We start from the raw sequence: 23,386 nt of genomic DNA, 5'->3' as shown, positions 1-23,386 counted from the left end.
TGTCCCAAACTTTGGGGTGGCTCTGTCTTTTTGATTTTAATTTCCCTAAGCTATAGGACCATAAGTGGAAGTGCCCTAGGCTCTGTTGCTTTGTTTTTTCGATGTTTCAGGAAACACCATACACTTCTCCCGAGTGGCTGTTGGCAATTTACATCCCGCCCATCAGCATAACAAGGCTCTCAGTTCTCCATAGCCTGTCCTGCCTTTCTGGATTTTACACATTTATCAGATGGCCCTTTTGACCGGGGGAAGTGAGACTTCATTGTAGTGCAGATTTCCTTTGTAAGCTTGCTTTGTTGGCCAAAAAGTGCGTTTGCGTTTTTTCCTGAATATATTCAGGAAAAAACGCATACGCCCTTTTTGGCCAAGTGCATCATTGTCGACGTTCTGCCTCTTTTCGTATGCTTTAAATGCAGTTACATCTACCTCCTGAAATTGGTTGCCTGCAATTCTGCCCCGCTTTCAAGTGCTCTTTGCAGCCTTACTTCAGTATATTTTTGGACGATAGCTGTCATTTATAAGTCTGCAGGTTTGTGAATTACAGTGCCCCTGAGCTCCTTTCTTCAACTCGCTTTCTTGTGAGCTGGCAGCAACACCGCAGGATTGCTTCAGGCTCTAATCTGGTTCCGGCACGGCACGCTGAGCCTTTGGTTAATTCCTCTTCCTGGTGGGAAATGAGAGTTAAATTTGCCCGTCCAGACACCTCCAGCTAGTCTCTCATTTGTTCTCCCTATTCCTGTTCATCTTCCGCATAAATTGCAAACTGGGCCAAACAGGAGGTTAAAGGCACTGACTCTCCAAGTCAGGAGAGTGTTAGTAAAGCATCTGGAAAGTTGCACCCGAGTACCAGGGGACGAGAACTGAGACATATTGGAACACGTCTCCCAATCACATGGTTGATTATACTCTGGGTTCCACATGCATGTTTTAGCTGAAGGCAGTATCCCTTAAACCTGGAGAGTTGAGACGCGTGGAATGCGTACCATGCAATATGACTTCAAAGGGTCTTCATTTGCTCACCGAACCTCTCCAATCCTATCACTGCTGCGTTTATGCCCCTGTACACACGCTTGATTCTCTTTTGGAGACATGGCAATCCATAGGTTTTAAGATAGTTACTAGTCAGGTACATTCTTAGGCGTTTAATATGGGGTGTTGAGTCCATCTCGTTGAGCAAGGAGTAGCTCTTGTCTATTCCATATTTGGCTTAAGGAACTTTATCTGTGCTCATTTCAATCTCTGGTTTTATGCAGCACCCCGACTCACCTTTCCCCTTAAGCAAGCATAAGTTGGTTTTCTAAATTTGAGACCCTCTTCTGTTTTGTAATCCAGTTCCTGTGTAACCAAGTTTACATTCCGTGTATTAGTGATGTCTTATGATGTTTCTATTTCTGTGTGACTTATTTCAGTTAGAATCATCATACCTGAATCCACTCATTATGCTGCTACGGGCCTGATGACATAGATTTCATTGCTGAGTGATATTGCATTGTACGTAAGTACCACAACTTCTTTATCCATTTTTCACTTTCTGCGATATTGAACTTGTACTGTAAATGAGGTTCTTGTAAACAGAGCCGTCCCAAACTTTGGGGTGGCTGTGTCTTTTTGATTTTAATTTCCCTAATCTATAGGACCATAAGTGGAAGTGCCCTAGGCTCTGTTGCTTTGTTTTTTAGATGTTTCAGGAAACACCATACACTTCTCCCGAGTGGCTGTTGGCAATTTACATCCCGCCCATCAGCATAACAAAGCTCTCAGTTCTCCATGGCCTGTCCTGCCTTTCTGGATTTTATACTTTTTTCCGATTGCCCTTTTGACCAGGGGGAAGTGAGACTTCATTTTAGTGCAGATTTCCTTTGCAAGATTGCTTGGTTGGCCAAAAAGGGCGTATGCGTTTTTTCCTGAATATCTTCAGGAAAAAACGCATACGCCCTTTTTGCCCAAGTGCATCATTGTCGACGTTCTGCCTCTTTTCCTATTTTTAAATGCAATTCCAGTCTACCTCCTGAAATCGGTTTCCTGCAATTCTGCCCCGCTTTCAAGTCCTCTTGGCAGCCTTACTTCAGTATATATTCGGACGATAGCTGTCATTTATAACTCTGCAGGTTTGTGAATTACAGTGCCCCTGAGCTCCTTTCTTCAACTCGCTTTCTTGTGAGCTGGCAGCAACACCGCAGGATTGCTTCAGGCTCTAATCTGGTTCCGGCACGGCACGCTGAGCCTTTGGTTAATTCCTCTTCCTGGTGGGAAATGAGAGTTAAATTTGCCTGTCCAGACACCTCCAGCTAGTCTCTCATTGGTTCTCCCTATTCCTGTTCATCTTCCACAGAAATTGCAAACTGGACCAAACAGGAGGTTAAAGGCACTGACTCTCCAAGTCAGGAGAGTGTTAGTAAAGCATCTGGAAAGTTGCACCCGAGTACCAGGGGACGAGAACTGAGACATATTGGAACACGACTCCCGATCACATGGTTGATTATACTCTGGGTTCCACATGCATGTTTTAGCTGAAGGCAGTATCCCTTAAACCTGGAGAGTTGAGACCCGTGGAATGGGTACCATGCAATATGACTTCAAAGGGTCTTCATTTGCTCACTGAACCTCTCCAATCCTATCACTGCTGCTTTTATGCCCCTGTACACACGCTTGATTCTCTTTTGGAGACATGGCAATCCATAGGTTTTAAGATACTTACTAGTCAGGTACACTCTTAGGCGTTTAATATGGGGTGTTGAGTCCATTTCGTTGAGCAAGGAGTAGCTCTTGTCTATTCCATATTTGGCTTAAGGAACTTTCTCTGTGCTCATTTCAATCTCTGGTTTTATACAGCACCCCAACTCACCTTTCCCCTTAAGCAAGCATAAGTTGTTTTTCTACATTTGAGACCCTGTTCTTTTTTGTAATCCAGTTCCTGTGTAGCCAAGTTTACATTCCGTGTATTAGTGATATCTTATGATTTTTCTTTTTCTCTGTGATTTATTTCAGTTAGAATCATCATACCTGAATCCACTCATTATGCTCCTATGGGCCTGATGACATAGATTTCATTGCTGAGTGATATTGCATTGTACGTAAGTACCACAACTTCTTTATCCATTTTTCACTTTCTGCGATATTGAACTTGTACCGTAAACGAGGTTCTTGTAAACAGAGCCATCCCAAACTTTGGGGTGGCTGTGTCTTTTTGATTTTAATTTCCCTAAGCTATAGGACCATAAGTGGAAGTGCCCTAGGCTCTGTTGCTTTGTTTTTTAGATGTTTCAGGAAACACCATACACTTCTCCCCAGTGGCGGTTTGCAATTTACATACCGACCATCAGCATAACAAGGCTCCCAGTTTTCCATGGCCTCTCCTGACTTTCTGGATTTTACACTGTTTTCAGATGGCCCTTTTGACCGGGGGGAAGTGAGACTTCATTGTAGTGCAGATTTCCTTTGCAAACTTGCTTGGTTGGCCAAAAAGGGCGTATGCGTTTTTTCCTGAATATATTCAGGAAAAAACGCATACGCCCTTTTTGGCCAAGTGCATCATTGTGGACGTTCTGCCTCTTTTCCTATGCTTTAAATGCAATTCCAGTCTACCTCCTGAAATCGGTTTCCTGCAATTCTGCCCCACTTTCAAATCCTCTTGGCAGCCTTACTTCAGTATATTTTTGGACGATAGCTGTCATTTATAAGTCTGCAGGTTTGTGAATTACAGTGCCCCTGAGCTCCTTTCTTCAACTCGCTTTCTTGTGAGCTGGCAGCAACACCGCAGGATTGCTTCAGGCTCTAATCTGGTTCCGGCACGGCACGCTGAGCCTTTGGTTAATTCCTCTTCCTGGTGGGAAATGAGAGTTAAATTTGCCCGTCCAGACACCTCCAGCTAGTCTCTCATTTGTTCTCCCTATTCCTGTTCATCTTCCGCATAAATTGCAAACTGGGCCAAACAGGAGGTTAAAGGCACTGACTCTCCAAGTCAGGAGAGTGTTAGTAAAGCATCTGGAAAGTTGCACCCGAGTACCAGGGGACGAGAACTGAGACATATTGGAACACGTCTCCCAATCACATGGTTGATTATACTCTGGGTTCCACATGCATGTTTTAGCTGAAGGCAGTATCCCTTAAACCTGGAGAGTTGAGACGCGTGGAATGCGTACCATGCAATATGACTTCAAAGGGTCTTCATTTGCTCACCGAACCTCTCCAATCCTATCACTGCTGCGTTTATGCCCCTGTACACACGCTTGATTCTCTTTTGGAGACATGGCAATCCATAGGTTTTAAGATAGTTACTAGTCAGGTACATTCTTAGGCGTTTAATATGGGGTGTTGAGTCCATCTCGTTGAGCAAGGAGTAGCTCTTGTCTATTCCATATTTGGCTTAAGGAACTTTATCTGTGCTCATTTCAATCTCTGGTTTTATGCAGCACCCCGACTCACCTTTCCCCTTAAGCAAGCATAAGTTGGTTTTCTAAATTTGAGACCCTCTTCTGTTTTGTAATCCAGTTCCTGTGTAACCAAGTTTACATTCCGTGTATTAGTGATGTCTTATGATGTTTCTATTTCTGTGTGACTTATTTCAGTTAGAATCATCATACCTGAATCCACTCATTATGCTGCTACGGGCCTGATGACATAGATTTCATTGCTGAGTGATATTGCATTGTACGTAAGTACCACAACTTCTTTATCCATTTTTCACTTTCTGCGATATTGAACTTGTACTGTAAATGAGGTTCTTGTAAACAGAGCCGTCCCAAACTTTGGGGTGGCTGTGTCTTTTTGATTTTAATTTCCCTAATCTATAGGACCATAAGTGGAAGTGCCCTAGGCTCTGTTGCTTTGTTTTTTAGATGTTTCAGGAAACACCATACACTTCTCCCGAGTGGCTGTTGGCAATTTACATCCCGCCCATCAGCATAACAAAGCTCTCAGTTCTCCATGGCCTGTCCTGCCTTTCTGGATTTTATACTTTTTTCCGATTGCCCTTTTGACCAGGGGGAAGTGAGACTTCATTTTAGTGCAGATTTCCTTTGCAAGATTGCTTGGTTGGCCAAAAAGGGCGTATGCGTTTTTTCCTGAATATCTTCAGGAAAAAACGCATACGCCCTTTTTGCCCAAGTGCATCATTGTCGACGTTCTGCCTCTTTTCCTATTTTTAAATGCAATTCCAGTCTACCTCCTGAAATCGGTTTCCTGCAATTCTGCCCCGCTTTCAAGTCCTCTTGGCAGCCTTACTTCAGTATATATTCGGACGATAGCTGTCATTTATAACTCTGCAGGTTTGTGAATTACAGTGCCCCTGAGCTCCTTTCTTCAACTCGCTTTCTTGTGAGCTGGCAGCAACACCGCAGGATTGCTTCAGGCTCTAATCTGGTTCCGGCACGGCACGCTGAGCCTTTGGTTAATTCCTCTTCCTGGTGGGAAATGAGAGTTAAATTTGCCTGTCCAGACACCTCCAGCTAGTCTCTCATTGGTTCTCCCTATTCCTGTTCATCTTCCACAGAAATTGCAAACTGGACCAAACAGGAGGTTAAAGGCACTGACTCTCCAAGTCAGGAGAGTGTTAGTAAAGCACCTGGAAAGTTGCACCCGAGTACCAGGGGACGAGAACTGAGACATATTGGAACACGACTCCCGATCACATGGTTGATTATACTCTGGGTTCCACATGCATGTTTTAGCTGAAGGCAGTATCCCTTAAACCTGGAGAGTTGAGACCCGTGGAATGGGTACCATGCAATATGACTTCAAAGGGTCTTCATTTGCTCACTGAACCTCTCCAATCCTATCACTGCTGCTTTTATGCCCCTGTACACACGCTTGATTCTCTTTTGGAGACATGGCAATCCGTAGGTTTTAAGATACTTACTAGTCAGGTACACTCTTAGGCGTTTAATATGGGGTGTTGAGTCCATTTCGTTGAGCAAGGAGTAGCTCTTGTCTATTCCATATTTGGCTTAAGGAACTTTCTCTGTGCTCATTTCAATCTCTGGTTTTATACAGCACCCCAACTCACCTTTCCCCTTAAGCAAGCATAAGTTGTTTTTCTACATTTGAGACCCTGTTCTTTTTTGTAATCCAGTTCCTGTGTAGCCAAGTTTACATTCCGTGTATTAGTGATATCTTATGATTTTTCTTTTTCTCTGTGATTTATTTCAGTTAGAATCATCATACCTGAATCCACTCATTATGCTCCTATGGGCCTGATGACATAGATTTCATTGCTGAGTGATATTGCATTGTACGTAAGTACCACAACTTCTTTATCCATTTTTCACTTTCTGCGATATTGAACTTGTACCGTAAACGAGGTTCTTGTAAACAGAGCCATCCCAAACTTTGGGGTGGCTGTGTCTTTTTGATTTTAATTTCCCTAAGCTATAGGACCATAAGTGGAAGTGCCCTAGGCTCTGTTGCTTTGTTTTTTAGATGTTTCAGGAAACACCATACACTTCTCCCCAGTGGCGGTTTGCAATTTACATACCGACCATCAGCATAACAAGGCTCCCAGTTTTCCATGGCCTCTCCTGACTTTCTGGATTTTACACTGTTTTCAGATGGCCCTTTTGACCGGGGGGAAGTGAGACTTCATTGTAGTGCAGATTTCCTTTGCAAACTTGCTTGGTTGGCCAAAAAGGGCGTATGCGTTTTTTCCTGAATATATTCAGGAAAAAACGCATACGCCCTTTTTGGCCAAGTGCATCATTGTGGACGTTCTGCCTCTTTTCCTATGCTTTAAATGCAATTCCAGTCTACCTCCTGAAATCGGTTTCCTGCAATTCTGCCCCACTTTCAAATCCTCTTGGCAGCCTTACTTCAGTATATTTTTGGACGATAGCTGTCACTTATAACTCTGCATGTTTGTGAATTACAGTGCCCCTGAGCTCCTTTCTTCAACTTGCTTTCTTGTGAGCTGGCCGCAACACCGCAGGATTGCTTCAGGCCCTAATCTGGTTCCGGCACGGCACGCTGAGCCTTTGGTTAATTCCTCTTCCTGGTGGGAAATGAGAGATAAATTTGCCCGTCCAGACACCTCCAGCTAGTCTCTCATTGGTTCTCCCTATTCCTGTTCATCTTCCGCAGAAATTGCAAACTGGGCCAAACAGGAGGTTAAAGGCACTGACTCTCCAAGTCGGGAGAGTGTTAGTAAAGCATCTGGAATGTTGCACCCGAGTACCAGGGGACGAAAACTGAGACATATTTGAACACGTCTCCCGATCACACGGTTGATCATACTCTGGGTTCCACATGCATGTTTTAGCTGAAGGAAGAATCCCTTAAACCTGAAGAGTTGAGACCCGTGTAATGGGTACCATACTATACTTCTTCAAAGGGTCTTCATTTGCTCACCAAAACTCTCCAATCCTATCACTGCTGCGTTTATGCCCCTGTACTCACGATTGATTCACTTTCAGAGACATAGCAATCCATAGGTTTTAAGATACTTACTACTCAGGTACATTATTAGGCATTTAATATGGGGTTTTGAGTCCATTTCGTTGAGCAAGGAGTAGCTCTTGTCTATTACATATTTGGCTTAAGGAACTTTATCTGTGCTCATTTCAATCTCTGGTTTTATGCGGCACCCCAACTCACCTTTCCCCTTAAGCAAGCATAAGTTGGTTTTCTAAATTTGAGACTCTGTTCTGTTTTGTCATCCAGTTCCTGTGTAGCCAAGTTTACATTCCGTGTATTAGTGATATCTTATGATGTTTCTTATTCTGTGTGACTTATTTCAGTTAGAATCATCATACCTGAATCCACTCTATGCTGCTACGGGCCTGATGACATAGATTTCATTGTTGAGTGATATTGCATTGTACGTAAGTACCACAACTTCTTTATCCATTTTTCACTTTCTGTGATATTGAACTTGTACCGTAAACGAGGTTCTTGTAAACAGAGCCGTCCCAAACATTGGGGTGGCTGTGTCTTTTTGATTTTAATTTCCCTAAGCTACAGGACCATAAGTGGAAGTGCCCTAGGCTCTGTTGCTTTGTTTTAGATGTTCCAGGAAACACCATACACTTCTCCCGAGTGGCTGTTGGCAGTTTACATCCCGCCCATCAGCATAACAAGGCTCCCAGTTCTCCATGGCCTGTCCTGCCTTTCTGGATTTTACACTTTTTTCAGATGGCCCTTTTGACTGGGGGGAAGTGAGACTTCATTGTAGTGCAGATTTCCTTTGCAAGCTTGCTTGGTTGGCCAAAAAGTGCGTATGCTTTTTTTCCTGAATATATTCAGGAAAAAAAGCATACGCCCTTTTTGGCCAAGTGCATCATTGTCGTCGTTCTGCCTCTTTTCCTGTGCTTTAAATGCAAATCCAGTCTACCTCCTGAAATCGGTTTCCTGCAGTTCTGCCCCGCTTTCAAGTCCTCTTGGCAGCCTTACTTCAGTATATTTTTGGACGATAGCTGTCATTTATAACTCTGTAGGTTTGTGAATTACAGTGCCCCTGAGCTCCTTTTTTCAACTCGCTTTCTTGTGAGCTGGCCGCAACACTGCAGGATTGCTTCACGCCCTAATCTGGTTCTGGCACGGCACGCTGAGCTTTTGGTTAATTACTCTCCCTGGTGGGAAGTGAGAGATAAATTTGCCCGTCCAGACGCCTCCAGCTAGTCTCTCATTTGTTCTCCCTATTCCTGTTCATCTTCCGTGGAATTTGCAAACTGGGCCAAACAGGAGGTTAAAGGCAATGACTCTCCAAGTCGGGAGAGTGTTAGTAAAGCATCTGGAATGTTGCACCCGAGTACCAGGGGAGGAAAACTGAGACATATTTGAACACGTCTCCTGATCACACGGTTGATCATACTCTGGGTTCCACATGCATGTTTTAGCTGAAGGAAGAATCCCTTAAACCTGGAGAGTTGAGACCCGTGGAATGGGTACCATGCAATATGACATCAAAGGGTCTTCGTTTGCTCACCGAACCTCTCCAATCCTATCACTGCTGCGTTTATGCCCCTCTACACATGCTTGATTCTCTTTCGGAGACATAGCAATCCATAGATTTTAAGATATTACTAGTCAGGTACATTCTTAGGCGTTTAATATGGGGTTTTGAGTCCATTTCGTTGAGCAAGGAGTAGCTCTTGTCTATTACATATTTGGCTTAAGGAACTTTATTTGTGCTCATTTCAATCTCTGGTTTTATGCAGCACCCCAACTCACCTTTCCCCTTAAGCAAGCATAAGTTGATTTTCTAAATTTGGGACAATGTTCTGTTTTGAAATTCAGTTCCTGTGTAGCCAAGTTTACATTCCGTGTATTAGTGATATCTTATGATGTTTCTTTTTCTGTGTGACTTATTTCAGTTAGAATCATCATACCTGAATCCACTCATTATGCTGCTACGGGCCTGATGACATAGATTTCATTGCTGAGTGATATTGCATTGTACGTAAGTACCACAACTTCTTTATCCATTTTTCACTTTCTGCGATATTGATTATGTACCGTAAACGAGGTTCTTGTAAACAGAGCCATCCCAAACTTTGGGGTGGCTGTGTCTTTTTGATTTTAATTTCCCTAAGCTGTAGGACCATAAGTGGAAGTGCCCTAGGCTCTGTTGCTTTGTTTTTTAGATGTTTCAGGAAACACCATACACTTCTCCCGACTGGCTGTTGGCAATTTACATCCCGCCCATCAGCATAACAAGGCTCCCAGTTCTCCATGGCCTGTCCTGCCTTTCTGGATTTTACACTTTTTTCAGATGGCCCTTTTGACTGGGGGGAAGTGAGACTTCATTGTAGTGCAGATTTCCTTTGCAAGCTTGCTTGGTTGGCCAAAAAGGGCGTATGCGTTTTTTCCTGAATATATTCAGGAAAAAACGCATACGCCCTTTTTGGCCAAGTGCATCATTGTCGACGTTCTGCCTCTTTTCCTATGCTTTACATGCAATTCCAGTCTACCTCCTGAAATCGGTTTCCTGCAATTCTGCCCCGCTTTCAAGTCCTCTTGGCAGCCTTACTTCGTATATTTTTGGACGATAGCTGTCATTTATAACTGTGCAGGGTTGTGAATTACAGTGCCCCTGAGCTCCTTTCTTCAACTCGCTTTCTTGTGAGCTGGCCGCAACACCGCAGGATTGCTTCAGGCCAAATTCTGGTTCCGGCATGGCACGCTGAGCCTTTGGTTAATTCCTCTTCCTGGTGGGAAATGAGAGTTAAATTTGCCCGTCCAGACACCTCCGGCTAGTCTCTCATTGTTTCTCCCTATACCTGTTCATCCTCCACAGAAATTTCAAACTGGGCCAAACAGGAGGTTAAAGGCACTGACTCTCCATGTCGGGAGAGTGTTAGTTAAACTTCTGGAATGTTGCACCCGAGTACCAGGGGACGAGAACTGAGACATATTGGAACACATCTCCCGATCACACGGTTGATCATACTCTGGGTTCCACATGCATGTTTTAGCTGAAGGAAGAATCCCTTAAACCTGGAGAGTTGAGACCCGTGTAATGGGTACCATACAATACGACTTCAAAGGGTCTTCATTTGCTCACCAAAACTCTCCAATCCTATCACTGCTGTGTTTATGCCCCTGTACTCACGATTGATTCACTTTCAGAGACATAGCAATCCATAGGTTTTAAGATACTTACTACTCAGGTACATTATTAGGCGTTTAATATGGGGTTTTGAGTCCATTTCGTTGAGCAAGGAGTAGCTCTTGTCTATTACATATTTGGCTTAAGGAACTTTATCTGTGCTCATTTCAATCTCTGGTTTTATGCGGCACCCCAACTCACCTTTCCCCTTAAGCAAGCATAAGTTGGTTTTCTAAATTTGAGACTCTGTTCTGTTTTGTCATCCAGTTCCTGTGTAGCCAAGTTTACATTCCGTGTATTAGTGATATCTTATGATGTTTCTTATTCTGTGTGACTTATTTCAGTTAGAATCATCATACCTGAATCCACTCTATGCTGCTACGGGCCTGATGACATAGATTTCATTGTTGAGTGATATTGCATTGTACGTAAGTACCACAACTTCTTTATCCATTTTTCACTTTCTGTGATATTGAACTTGTACCGTAAACGAGGTTCTTGTAAACAGAGCCGTCCCAAACATTGGGCTGGCTGTGTCTTTTTGATTTTAATTTCCCTAAGCTACAGGACCATAAGTGGAAGTGCCCTAGGCTCTGTTGCTTTGTTTTAGATGTTCCAGGAAACACCATACACTTCTCCCGAGTGGCTGTTGGCAATTTACATCCCGCCCATCAGCATAACAAGGCTCCCAGTTCTCCATGGCCTGTCCTGCCTTTCTGGATTTTACACTTTTTTCAGATGGCCCTTTTGACTGGGGGGAAGTGAGACTTCATTGTAGTGCAGATTTCCTTTGCAAGCTTGCTTGGTTGGCCAAAAAGGGCGTATGCTTTTTTTCCTGAATATATTCAGGAAAAAAAGCATACGCCCTTTTTGGCCAAGTGCATCATTGTCGTCGTTCTGCCTCTTTTCCTGTGCTTTAAATGCAAATCCAGTCTACCTCCTGAAATCGGTTTCCTGCAGTTCTGCCCCGCTTTCAAGTCCTCTTGGCAGCCTTACTTCAGTATATTTTTGGACGATAGCTGTCATTTATAACTCTGTAGGTTTGTGAATTACAGTGCCCCTGAGCTCCTTTCTTCAACTCGCTTTCTTGTGAGCTGGCCGCAACACCCAGGATTGCTTCACGCCCTAATCTGGTTCTGGCACGGCACGCTGAGCTTTTGGTTAATTACTCTCCCTGGTGGGAAGTGAGAGATAAATTTGCCCGTCCAGACGCCTCCAGCTACTCTCTCATTTTTTCTCCCTATTCCTGTTCATCTTCCGTGGAATTTGCAAACTGGGCCAAACAGGAGGTTAAAGGCAATGACTCTCCAAGTCGGGAGAGTGTTAGTAAAGCATCTGGAATGTTGCACCCGAGTACCAGGGGAGGAAAACTGAGACATATTTGAACACGTCTCCTGATCACACGGTTGATCATACTCTGGGTTCCACATGCATGTTTTATCTGAAGGAAGAATCCCTTAAACCTGGAGAGTTGAGACCCGTGGAATGGGTACCATGCAATATGACATCAAAGGGTCTTCGTTTGCTCACCGAACCTCTCCAATCCTATCACTGCTGCGTTTATGCCCCTCTACACATGCTTGATTCTCTTTCGGAGACATAGCAATCCATAGATTTTAAGATATTACTAGTCAGGTACATTCTTAGGCGTTTAATATGGGGTTTTGAGTCCATTTCGTTGAGCAAGGAGTAGCTCTTGTCTATTACATATTTGGCTTAAGGAACTTTATTTGTGCTCATTTCAATCTCTGGTTTTATGCAGCACCCCAACTCACCTTTCCCCTTAAGCAAGCATAAGTTGATTTTCTAAATTTGGGACAATGTTCTGTTTTGAAATTCAGTTCCTGTGTAGCCAAGTTTACATTCCGTGTATTAGTGATATCTTATGATGTTTCTTTTTCTGTGTGACTTATTTCAGTTAGAATCATCATACCTGAATCCACTCATTATGCTGCTACGGGCCTGATGACATAGATTTCATTGCTGAGTGATATTGCATTGTACGTAAGTACCACAACTTCTTTATCCATTTTTCACTTTCTGCGATATTGATTATGTACCGTAAACGAGGTTCTTGTAAACAGAGCCATCCCAAACTTTGGGGTGGCTGTGTCTTTTTGATTTTAATTTCCCTAAGCTATAGGACCATAAGTGGAAGTGCCCTAGGCTCTGTTGCTTTGTTTTTTAGATGTTTCAGGAAACACCATACACTTCTCCCGAGTGGCTGTTGGCAATTTACATCCCGCCCATCAGCATAACAAGGCTCCCAGTTCTCCATGGCCTGTCCTGCCTTTCTGGATTTTACACTTTTTTCAGATGGCCCTTTTGACCCGGGGGAAGTGAGACTTCATTGTAGTGCAGATTTCCTTTGCAAGCTTGCTTGATGGCCTAAAACTGCATATGCGTTTTTTCATGAATATATTCAGGAAAAAACGCATATGCCCTTTTTGGCCAAGTGCATCATTGTCGACGTTCTGCCTCTTTTCCTATGCTTTAAATGCAATTCCAGTCTACCTCCTGAAATTGGTTTCCTGCATTTCTGCCCCGCATTCAAGGACTCTTGGCAGCCTTACTTCGTATATTTTTGGACGATAGCTGTCATTTATAACTGTGCAGGGTTGTGAATTACAGTGCCCCTGAGCTCCTTTCTTCAACTCGCTTTCTTGTGAGCTTGCCGCAACACCGCAGGATTGCTTCAGGCCCTAATCTCGTTCCGGCACGGCATGCTGTGCCTTTGGTTAATGCGTCTTCCTGGTGGGAAATGAGAGTTAAATTTGCCCGTCCAGACACCTCCAGCTAGTCTCTCATTGGTTCTCCCTATTCCTGTTCATCTTCCACAGAAATTGCAAACTGAGTCAAACAGCAGGTTAAAGGCACTGACTCTCCAAGTCGGGAGAGTGTTAGTAAAGCGTCTGGAATTTTGCACCCGAGTACCAGGCGACGAGAACTGAGACATATTTGAACACGTCTCCCGATCACACGGTTGATCATACTCTGGGTTCCACATGCATGTTTTAGCTGAAGGAAGAATCCCTTAAACCTTGAGAGTTGAGACCCGTGGAATGGGTACCATGCAATATGACTTCAAAGGGTCTTCATTTGCTCACCGAACCTCTCCAATCCTATCACGGCTGCGTTTATGCCCCTCTACACATGCTTGATTCTCTTTCGGAGACATAGCAATCCATAGATTTTAAGATATTACTAGTCAGGTACATTCTTAGGCGTTTAATATGGGGTTTTGAGTCCATTTCGTTGAGCAAGGAGTAGCTCTTGTCTATTCCATATTTGGCTTAAGGAACTTTATCTGTGCTCATTTCAATCTCTGGTTTTATGCAGCACCCCAACTCACCTTTCCCCTTAAGCAAGCATAAGTTGGTTTTCTACATTTGAGACACTGTTCTCTTTTGTAATCCAGTTCTTGTGTAGCCATGTTTACATTCCGTGTATTAGAGATGTCTTATGATGTTTCTTTTTCTTTGTGACTTATTTCAGTTAGAATCATCATACCTGAATCGACTCATTATGCTGCTACGGGCCTGATGACATAGATTTCATTGTTGAGTGATATTGCATTGTACGTAAGTACCACAACTTCTTTATCCATTTTTCACTTTCTGCGATATTGAACTTGTACCGTAAATGAGATTCTTGTAAACAGAGCCGTCCCAAACTTTGGGGTGGCTGTGTCTTTTTGATTTTAATTTCCCTAAGCTATAGGACCGTAAGTGGAAGTGCCCTATGCTCTGTTGCTTTGTTTTTAGATTTTTCAGGAAAAACCATACACTTATGCCAAGTGGCTGTTGGCAATTTACATCCCGCACATCAGCATAATAAGGCTCCCAGTTCTCCATGGCCTCTCCTGTCTTTCTGGATTTTACACTTTTTTCAGATGGCCCTTTTGCCCGGGGGGAAGTGAGACTTCATTGTAGTGCAGATTTCCTTTGCAAGCTTGCTTGTTTGGCCAAATAGGGCGTATGCGTTTTTTCCTGAATATATTCAGGAAAAAACGCATACGCCCTTTTTGTGCCAAGTGCATCATTGTGGACGTTCTGCCTCTTTTCCTATGCTTTAAATGCAATTCCAGTCTACCTCCTGAAATCGGTTGCCTGCAATTCTGCCCCGCTTTCAAGTCCTCTTGGCAGCCTTACTTCAGTATATTTTTGGACGATAGCTGTCATTTATAACTCTGAAGGTTTGTGAATTACAGTGCCCCTGAGCTCCTTTCTTCAACTCGTTTTATTGTGAGCTGGCCTCAACACCGCACGATTGCTTCAGGACCTAATCTGGTTCCGGCACGGCACGCTGAGCCTTTGGTTAATTCCTCTTCCTGGTGGGAAATGAGAGTTAAATTTTCCCGTCCAGACACCTCCAGCTAGTCTCTCATTGGTTCTCCCTATTCCTGTTCATCTTCCACAGAAATTGCAAACTGGACCAAACAGGAGGTTAAAGGCACTGACTCTCCAAGTCAGGAGAGTGTTAGTAAAGCATCTGGAAAGTTGCACCCGAGTACCAGGAGACGAGAACTGAGACATATTGGAACACGTCTCCCGATCACATGGTTGATTATACTCTGGGTTCCACATGCATGTTTTAGCTGAAGGCAGTATCCCTTAAACCTGGAGAGTTGAGACGCGTGGAATGGTTACCATGCAATATGACTTCAAAGGGTCTTCATTTGCTCACCGAACCTCTCCAATCCTATCACTGCTGCGTTTATGCCCCTGTACACACGCTTGATTCTCTTTTGGAGACATGGCAATCCATAGGTTTTAAGATACTTACTAGTCAGGTACATTCTTAGGCGTTTAATATGGGGTGTTGAGTCCATTTCATTGAGCAAGGAGTAGCTCTTGTCTATTACATATTTGGCTTAAGGAACTTTATCTGTGCTCATTTCAATCTCTGGTTTTATGCAGCACCCCAACTAACCTTTCCCCTTAAGCAAGCATAAGTTGGTTTTCTAAATTTGAGACCCTGTTCTGTTTTGTAATCCACTTCCTGTGTAGCCAAGTTTACATTCCGTGTATTAGTGATATCTTATGATGTTTCTTTTTCTGTGTGATTTATTTCAGTTAGAATCATCATACCTGAATCCACTCATTATGCTGCTACGGGCCTGATGACATAGATTTCATTGCTGAGTGATATTGCATTGTCCGTAAGTACCACAACTTCTTTATCCATTTTTCGCTTTCTGCAATATTGAACTTGTACCGTAAACGAGGTTCTTGTAAACAGAGCCGTCCCAAACTTTGGGGTGGCTCTGTCTTTTTGATTTTAATTTCCCTAAGCTATAGGACCATAAGTGGAAGTGCCCTAGGCTCTGTTGCTTTGTTTTTTCGATGTTTCAGGAAACACCATACACTTCTCCCGAGTGGCTGTTGGCAATTTACATCCCGCCCATCAGCATAACAAGGCTCTCAGTTCTCCATAGCCTGTCCTGCCTTTCTGGATTTTACACATTTATCAGATGGCCCTTTTGACCGGGGGAAGTGAGACTTCATTGTAGTGCAGATTTCCTTTGTAAGCTTGCTTTGTTGGCCAAAAAGTGCGTTTGCGTTTTTTCCTGAATATATTCAGGAAAAAACGCATACGCCCTTTTTGGCCAAGTGCATCATTGTCGACGTTCTGCCTCTTTTCGTATGCTTTAAATGCAGTTACATCTACCTCCTGAAATTGGTTGCCTGCAATTCTGCCCCGCTTTCAAGTGCTCTTTGCAGCCTTACTTCAGTATATTTTTGGACGATAGCTGTCATTTATAAGTCTGCAGGTTTGTGAATTACAGTGCCCCTGAGCTCCTTTCTTCAACTCGCTTTCTTGTGAGCTGGCAGCAACACCGCAGGATTGCTTCAGGCTCTAATCTGGTTCCGGCACGGCACGCTGAGCCTTTGGTTAATTCCTCTTCCTGGTGGGAAATGAGAGTTAAATTTGCCCGTCCAGACACCTCCAGCTAGTCTCTCATTTGTTCTCCCTATTCCTGTTCATCTTCCGCATAAATTGCAAACTGGGCCAAACAGGAGGTTAAAGGCACTGACTCTCCAAGTCAGGAGAGTGTTAGTAAAGCATCTGGAAAGTTGCACCCGAGTACCAGGGGACGAGAACTGAGACATATTGGAACACGTCTCCCAATCACATGGTTGATTATACTCTGGGTTCCACATGCATGTTTTAGCTGAAGGCAGTATCCCTTAAACCTGGAGAGTTGAGACGCGTGGAATGCGTACCATGCAATATGACTTCAAAGGGTCTTCATTTGCTCACCGAACCTCTCCAATCCTATCACTGCTGCGTTTATGCCCCTGTACACACGCTTGATTCTCTTTTGGAGACATGGCAATCCATAGGTTTTAAGATAGTTACTAGTCAGGTACATTCTTAGGCGTTTAATATGGGGTGTTGAGTCCATCTCGTTGAGCAAGGAGTAGCTCTTGTCTATTCCATATTTGGCTTAAGGAACTTTATCTGTGCTCATTTCAATCTCTGGTTTTATGCAGCACCCCGACTCACCTTTCCCCTTAAGCAAGCATAAGTTGGTTTTCTAAATTTGAGACCCTCTTCTGTTTTGTAATCCAGTTCCTGTGTAGCCAAGTTTACATTCCGTGTATTAGTGATGTCTTATGATGTTTCTATTTCTGTGTGACTTATTTCAGTTAGAATCATCATACCTGAATCCACTCATTATGCTGCTACGGGCCTGATGACATAGATTTCATTGCTGAGTGATATTGCATTGTACGTAAGTACCACAACTTCTTTATCCATTTTTCACTTTCTGCGATATTGAACTTGTACTGTAAATGAGGTTCTTGTAAACAGAGCCGTCCCAAACTTTGGGGTGGCTGTGTCTTTTTGATTTTAATTTCCCTAATCTATAGGACCATAAGTGGAAGTGCCCTAGGCTCTGTTGCTTTGTTTTTTAGATGTTTCAGGAAACACCATACACTTCTCCCGAGTGGCTGTTGGCAATTTACATCCCGCCCATCAGCATAACAAAGCTCTCAGTTCTCCATGGCCTGTCCTGCCTTTCTGGATTTTACACTTTTTTCCGATGGCCCTTTTGACCAGGGGGAAGTGAGACTTCATTGTAGTGCAGATTTCCTTTGCAAGATTGCTTGGTTGGCCAAAAAGGGCGTATGCGTTTTTTCCTGAATATCTTCAGGAAAAAACGCATACGCCCTTTTTGGCCAAGTGCATCATTGTCGACGTTCTGCCTCTTTTCCTATTTTTAAATGCAATTCCAGTCTACCTCCTGAAATCGGTTTCCTGCAATTCTGCCCCGCTTTCAAGTCCTCTTGGCAGCCTTACTTCAGTATATATTCGGACGATAGCTGTCATTTATAACTCTGCAGGTTTGTGAATTACGGTGCCCCTGAGCTCCTTTCTTCAACTCGCTTTCTTGTGAGCTGGCAGCAACACCGCAGGATTGCTTCAGGCTCTAATCTGGTTCCGGCACGGCACGCTGAGCCTTTGGTTAATTCCTCTTCCTGGTGGGAAATGAGAGTTAAATTTGCCTGTCCAGACACCTCCAGCTAGTCTCTCATTGGTTCTCCCTATTCCTGTTCATCTTCCACAGAAATTGCAAACTGGACCAAACAGCAGGTTAAAGGCACTGACTCTCCAAGTCAGGAGAGTGTTAGTAAAGCATCTGGAAAGTTGCACCCGAGTACCAGGGGACGAGAACTGAGACATATTGGAACACGTCTCCCGATCACACGGTTGATCATACTCTGGGTTCCACATGCATGTTTTAGCTGAAGGAAGAATCCCTTAAACCTGGAGAGTTGAGACCCGTGGAATGGGTACCATGCAATATGACTTGAAAGGGTCTTCATTTGCTCACCGAACCTCTCCAATCCTATCACTGCTGCGTTTATGCCCCTGAACACACGCTTGATTCTCTTTCAGAGACATAGCAATCCATAGGTTTTAAGATACTTACTAGTCAGGTACATTCTTAGGCGTTTAATATGGGGTGTTGTGTCCATTTGGTTGAGCAAGGAGTAGCTCTTGTCTATTCCATATTTGGCTTAAGGAACTTTATCTGTGCTCATTTCAATCTCTGGTTTTATGTAGCACCCCAACTCACCTTTCCCCTTAAGCAAGCATAAGTTGGTTTTCTAAATTTGAGACCCTGTTCTGTTTTGTAATCCAGTTCCTGTGTAGCCAAGTTTACATTCCGTGTATTAGTGATGTCTTATGATATTTCTATTTCTGTGTGACTTATTGCAGTTAGAATCATCATACCTGAATCCACTCATTATGCTGCTACGGGCCTGATGACATAGATTTCATTGCTGAGTGATATTGCATTGTACGTAAGTACCACAACTTCTTTATCCAGTTTTCACTTTCTGCGATATTGAACTTGTACCGTAAACGAGGTTCTTTTAAACAGAGCCGTCCCAAACTTTGGGGTGGCTGTGTCTTTTTGATTTTAATTTCCCTAAGCTATAGGACCATAAGTGGAAGTGCCCTAGGTTCTGTTGCTTTGTTTTTTAGATGTTTCAGGAAACACCATACACTTCTCCTGAGTGGCGGTTTGCAATTTACATCCCGCCCATCAGCATAACAAGGCTCCCAGTTCTCCATGGCCTGTCCTGCCTTTCTGGATTTCACACTGTTTTCAGATGGCCCTTTTGACCGGGGTGAAGGGAGACTTCATTGTAGTGCAGATTTCCTTTGCAAGCTTGCTTGGTTGGCCAAAAAGGGCGTATGCGTTTTTTCCTGAATATATTCAGGAAAAAACGCATACACCATTTTGGCCAAGTGCATCATTGTGGACGTTCTGCCTCTTTTCCTATGCTATAAATGCAATTCCAGTCTACCTCCTGAAATCGGTTTCCTGCAATTCTGCCCCACTTTCAAGTCCTCTTGGCAGCCATACTTCAGTATATTTTTGGACGATAGCTGTCATTTATAACTCTGCAGGTTTGTGAATTACAGTGCCCCTGAGCTCCTTTCTTCAACTAGCTTTCTTGTGAGCTGGCCGCAACACCGCAGGATTGCTTCAGGCCCTAATCTGGTTCCGGCACGGCATGCTGAGCCTTTGGTTAATTCCTCTTCCTGGTGGGAAATGAGAGTTAAATTTGCCCGTCCAGACACCTCCAGCTAGTCTCTCATTGGTTCTCCCTATTCCTGTTCATCTTCCGCAGAAATTGCAAACTGGACCAAACAGGAGGTTAAAGGCACTGACTCTCCAAGTGGGGAGAGTGTTAGTAAAGCGTCTGGAATGTTGCACCCGAGTACCAGGGGACGAAAACTGAGACATATTTGAACACGTCTCCCGATCACATGGTTGATCATACTCTGGGTTCCACATGCATGTTTTAGCTGAAGGAAGAATCCCTTAAACCTGGAGAGTTGAGACCCGTGGAATGGGTACCATGCAATATGACTTCAAAGGGTCTTCATTTGCTCACCGAACCTCTCCAATCCTATCACTGCTGCATGTATTCCCCTGTACACACGCTTGATTCCCTTTCGGAGACATAGCAATCTATAGGTTTTAAGATACTTACTAGTCAGGTACATTCTTAGGCGTTTAATATGGGGTGTTGAGTCCATTTCGTTGAGCAAGGAGTAGCTCTTGTCTATTCCATATTTGGCTTAAGGAACTTTATCTGTGCTCATTTCAATCTCTGGTTTTATACAGCACCCCAACTCACCTTTCCCCTTAAGCCAGCATAAGTTGGTTTTCTAAATTTGAGACCCTGTTCTGTTTTGTAATTCAGTTCCTGTGTAGCCAAGTTTACATTCCGTGTATTAGTGATATCTTATGATGTTTCTTTTCCTGTGTGACATATTTCAGTTAGAATCATCATACCTGAATCCACTCATTATGCTGCTACGGGCCTAATGACATAGATTTCATTGTTGAGTGATATTGCATTGTACGTAAGTACCACAACTTTGTTATCCATTTTTCATTTTCTGTGATATAGAACTTGTACCGTAAACGAGGTTCTTTTAAACAGAGCCATCCCAAACTTTGGGGTGGCTGTGTCTTTTTGATTTTAATTTCCCTAAGCTATAGGACCATAAGTGGAAGTGCCCTAGGCTCTGTTGCTTTGTTTTTTAGATGTTTCAGGAAACACCATACACTTCTCCCGAGTGGCTGTTGGCAATTTACATCCCGCCCATCAGCATAACAAGGCTCCCAGTTCTCCATGGCCTGTCCTGCCTTTCTGGATTTTACACTTTTTTCAGATGGCCCTTTTGACTCGGGGGAAGTGAGACTTCATTGTAGTGCAGATTTCCTTTGCAAGCTTGCTTGGTTGGCCAAAAAGGGCGTATGAGTTTTTTCCTGAATATATTCAGGAAAAAACGCATACGCACTTTTTGGACAAGTGCATCATTGTCGACGTTCTGCCTCTTTTCCTATGCTTTAAATGCAATTCCAGTCTACCTCCTGAAATCGGTTTCCTGCAATTCTGCCCCGCTTTCAAGTCCTCTTGGCAGCCTTACTTCAGTATATTTTTGGACGATAGCTGTCATTTATAACTCTGCAGGTTTGTGAATTACAGTGCCCCTGAGCTCCTTTCTTCAACTCACTTTCTTGTGAGCTGGCCGCAACACCACAGGATTGCTTCAGGGCCTAATGTAGTTCCGGCACGGCACGCTGAGCCTTTGGTTAATTCCTCTTCCTGGTGGGAAATGAGAGTTAAATTTGCCCGTCCAGACACCTCCAGCTAGTCTCTCATTGGTTCTCCCTATTCCTGTTCATCTTCCGCAGAAATTGCAAACTGGGCCAAACAGGAGGTTAAAGGCACTGACTCTCCAAGTCGGGAGAGTGATAGTAAAGCATCTGGAATATTGCACCCGAGTACCAGGGGATGAGAACTGAGACACATTTGAACACGTCTCCCAATCACACGGTTGATCATACTCTGGGTTCCACATGCATGTTTTAGCTGAAGGAAGAATCCCTTAAACCTGGAGAGTTGAGACCCGTGGAATGGGTACCATGCAATATGACTTCAAAGGGTCTTCATTTGCTCACCGAACCTCTCCAATCCTATCACTGCTGCCGTTATGCCCCTGTACACACGCTTGATTCTCTTTCAGAGCCATAGTAATCCATAGGTTGTAAGATACTTACTAGTCAGGTACATTCTTAGGCATTTAATATGGGGTGTTGAGTCCATTTCGTTGAGCAAGGAGTAGCTCTTGTCTATTCCATATTTGGCTTAAGGAACTTTATCTGTGCTCATTTCAATCTCTGGTTTTATGCAGCACCCCAACTCACCTTTCCCCTTAAGCAAGCATAAGTTGGTTTTCTAAATTTGAGACACTGTTCTGTTTTGTAATTCAGTTCCTGTGTAGCCAAGATTACATTCCGTGTATTAGTGATATCTTATGATGTTTCTTTTTCTGTGTGACTTATTTCAGTTAGAATCATCATACCTGAATCCACTCATTATGCTGCTACTGGCCTGATGACATAGATTTCATTGCTGAGTGATATTACATTGTACGTTAGTACCACAACTTCTTTATCCATTTTTCACTTTCTGCGATATTGAACTTGTACCGTAAATGAGTTTCTTGTAAACAGAGCCGTCCCAAACTTTGGGGTGGCTGTGTCTTCTTGATTTTAATTTCCCTAAGCTATAGGACCCTAAGTGGAAGTGCCCTAGGCTCTGTTGCTTTGTTTTTAGATGTTTCAGGAAACACCATACACTTATCCAGAGTGGCTGTTGGCAATTTTCATCCCGCCCATCAGCATAACAAGGCTGCCAGTTCTCCATGGCCTGTCCTGACTTTCTGGATTTTACACTTTTTTCAGATGGCCATTTTTACCGGGGGGAAGTGAGACTTCATTTTAGTGCAGATTTCCTTTGCAAGCTTGCTTGGTTGGCCAAAAAGGGCGTATGAGTTTTTTCCTGAATATATTCAGGAAAAAACGCATACGCACTTTGGCCAAGTGCATCATTGTCGACGTTCTGCCTCTTTTCCTATGCTTTCAATGCAATTCCAGTCTACCTCCTGAAATCGGTTTCCTGCAATTCTGCCCCGCTTTCAAGTCCTCTTGGCAGCCTTACTTCAGTATATTTTTGGACGATAGCTGTCATTTATAACTCTGCAGGTTTGTGAATTACAGTGCCCCTGAGCTCCTTTCTTCAACTCGCTTTCTTGTGAGCTGGCCGCAACACCACAGGATTGCTTCAGGGCCTAATGTGGTTCCGGCACGGCACGCTGAGCCTTTGGTTAATTCCTCTTCCTGGTGGGAAATGAGAGTTAAATTTGCCCGTCCAGACACCTCCAGCTAGTCTCTCATTGGTTCTCCCTATTCATGTTCATCTTCCGCAGAAATTGCAAACTGGGCCAAACAGGAGGTTAAAGGCACTGACTCTCCAAGTCGGGAGAGTGTTAGTAAAGCATCTGGAATACTGCACCCTACTACCAGGGGACGAGAACTGAGACATATTTGAACACGTCTCCCAATCACATGGTTGATCATACTCTGGGTTCCACATGCATGTTTTAGCTGAAGGAAGAATCCCTTAAACCTGGAGAGTTGAGACCTGTGGAATGGGTACCATGCAATATGACTTCAAAGGGTCTTCATTTGCTCACCGAACCTCTCCAATCCTATCACTGCTGCCGTTATGCCCCTGTACACACGCTTGATTCTCTTTCAGAGCCATAGTAATCCATAGGTTTTAAGATACTTACTAGTCAGGTACATTCTTAGGCATTTAATATGGGGTGTTGAGTCCATTTCGTTGAGCAAGGAGTAGCTCTTGTCTATTCCATATTTGGCTTAAGGAACTTTATCTGTGCTCATTTCAATCTCTGGTTTTATGCACCACCCCAACTCACCTTTCCCCTTAAGCAAGCATAAGT

Source organism: Orcinus orca, chromosome 5 (assembly GCF_937001465.1).
Source record: "Orcinus orca chromosome 5, mOrcOrc1.1, whole genome shotgun sequence".
Classification (NCBI taxonomy): Eukaryota; Metazoa; Chordata; class Mammalia; order Artiodactyla; family Delphinidae; genus Orcinus; species Orcinus orca.
The sequence above is the reverse complement of the archived record's forward strand: the minus strand, read 5'-3'. Positions refer to the sequence as shown.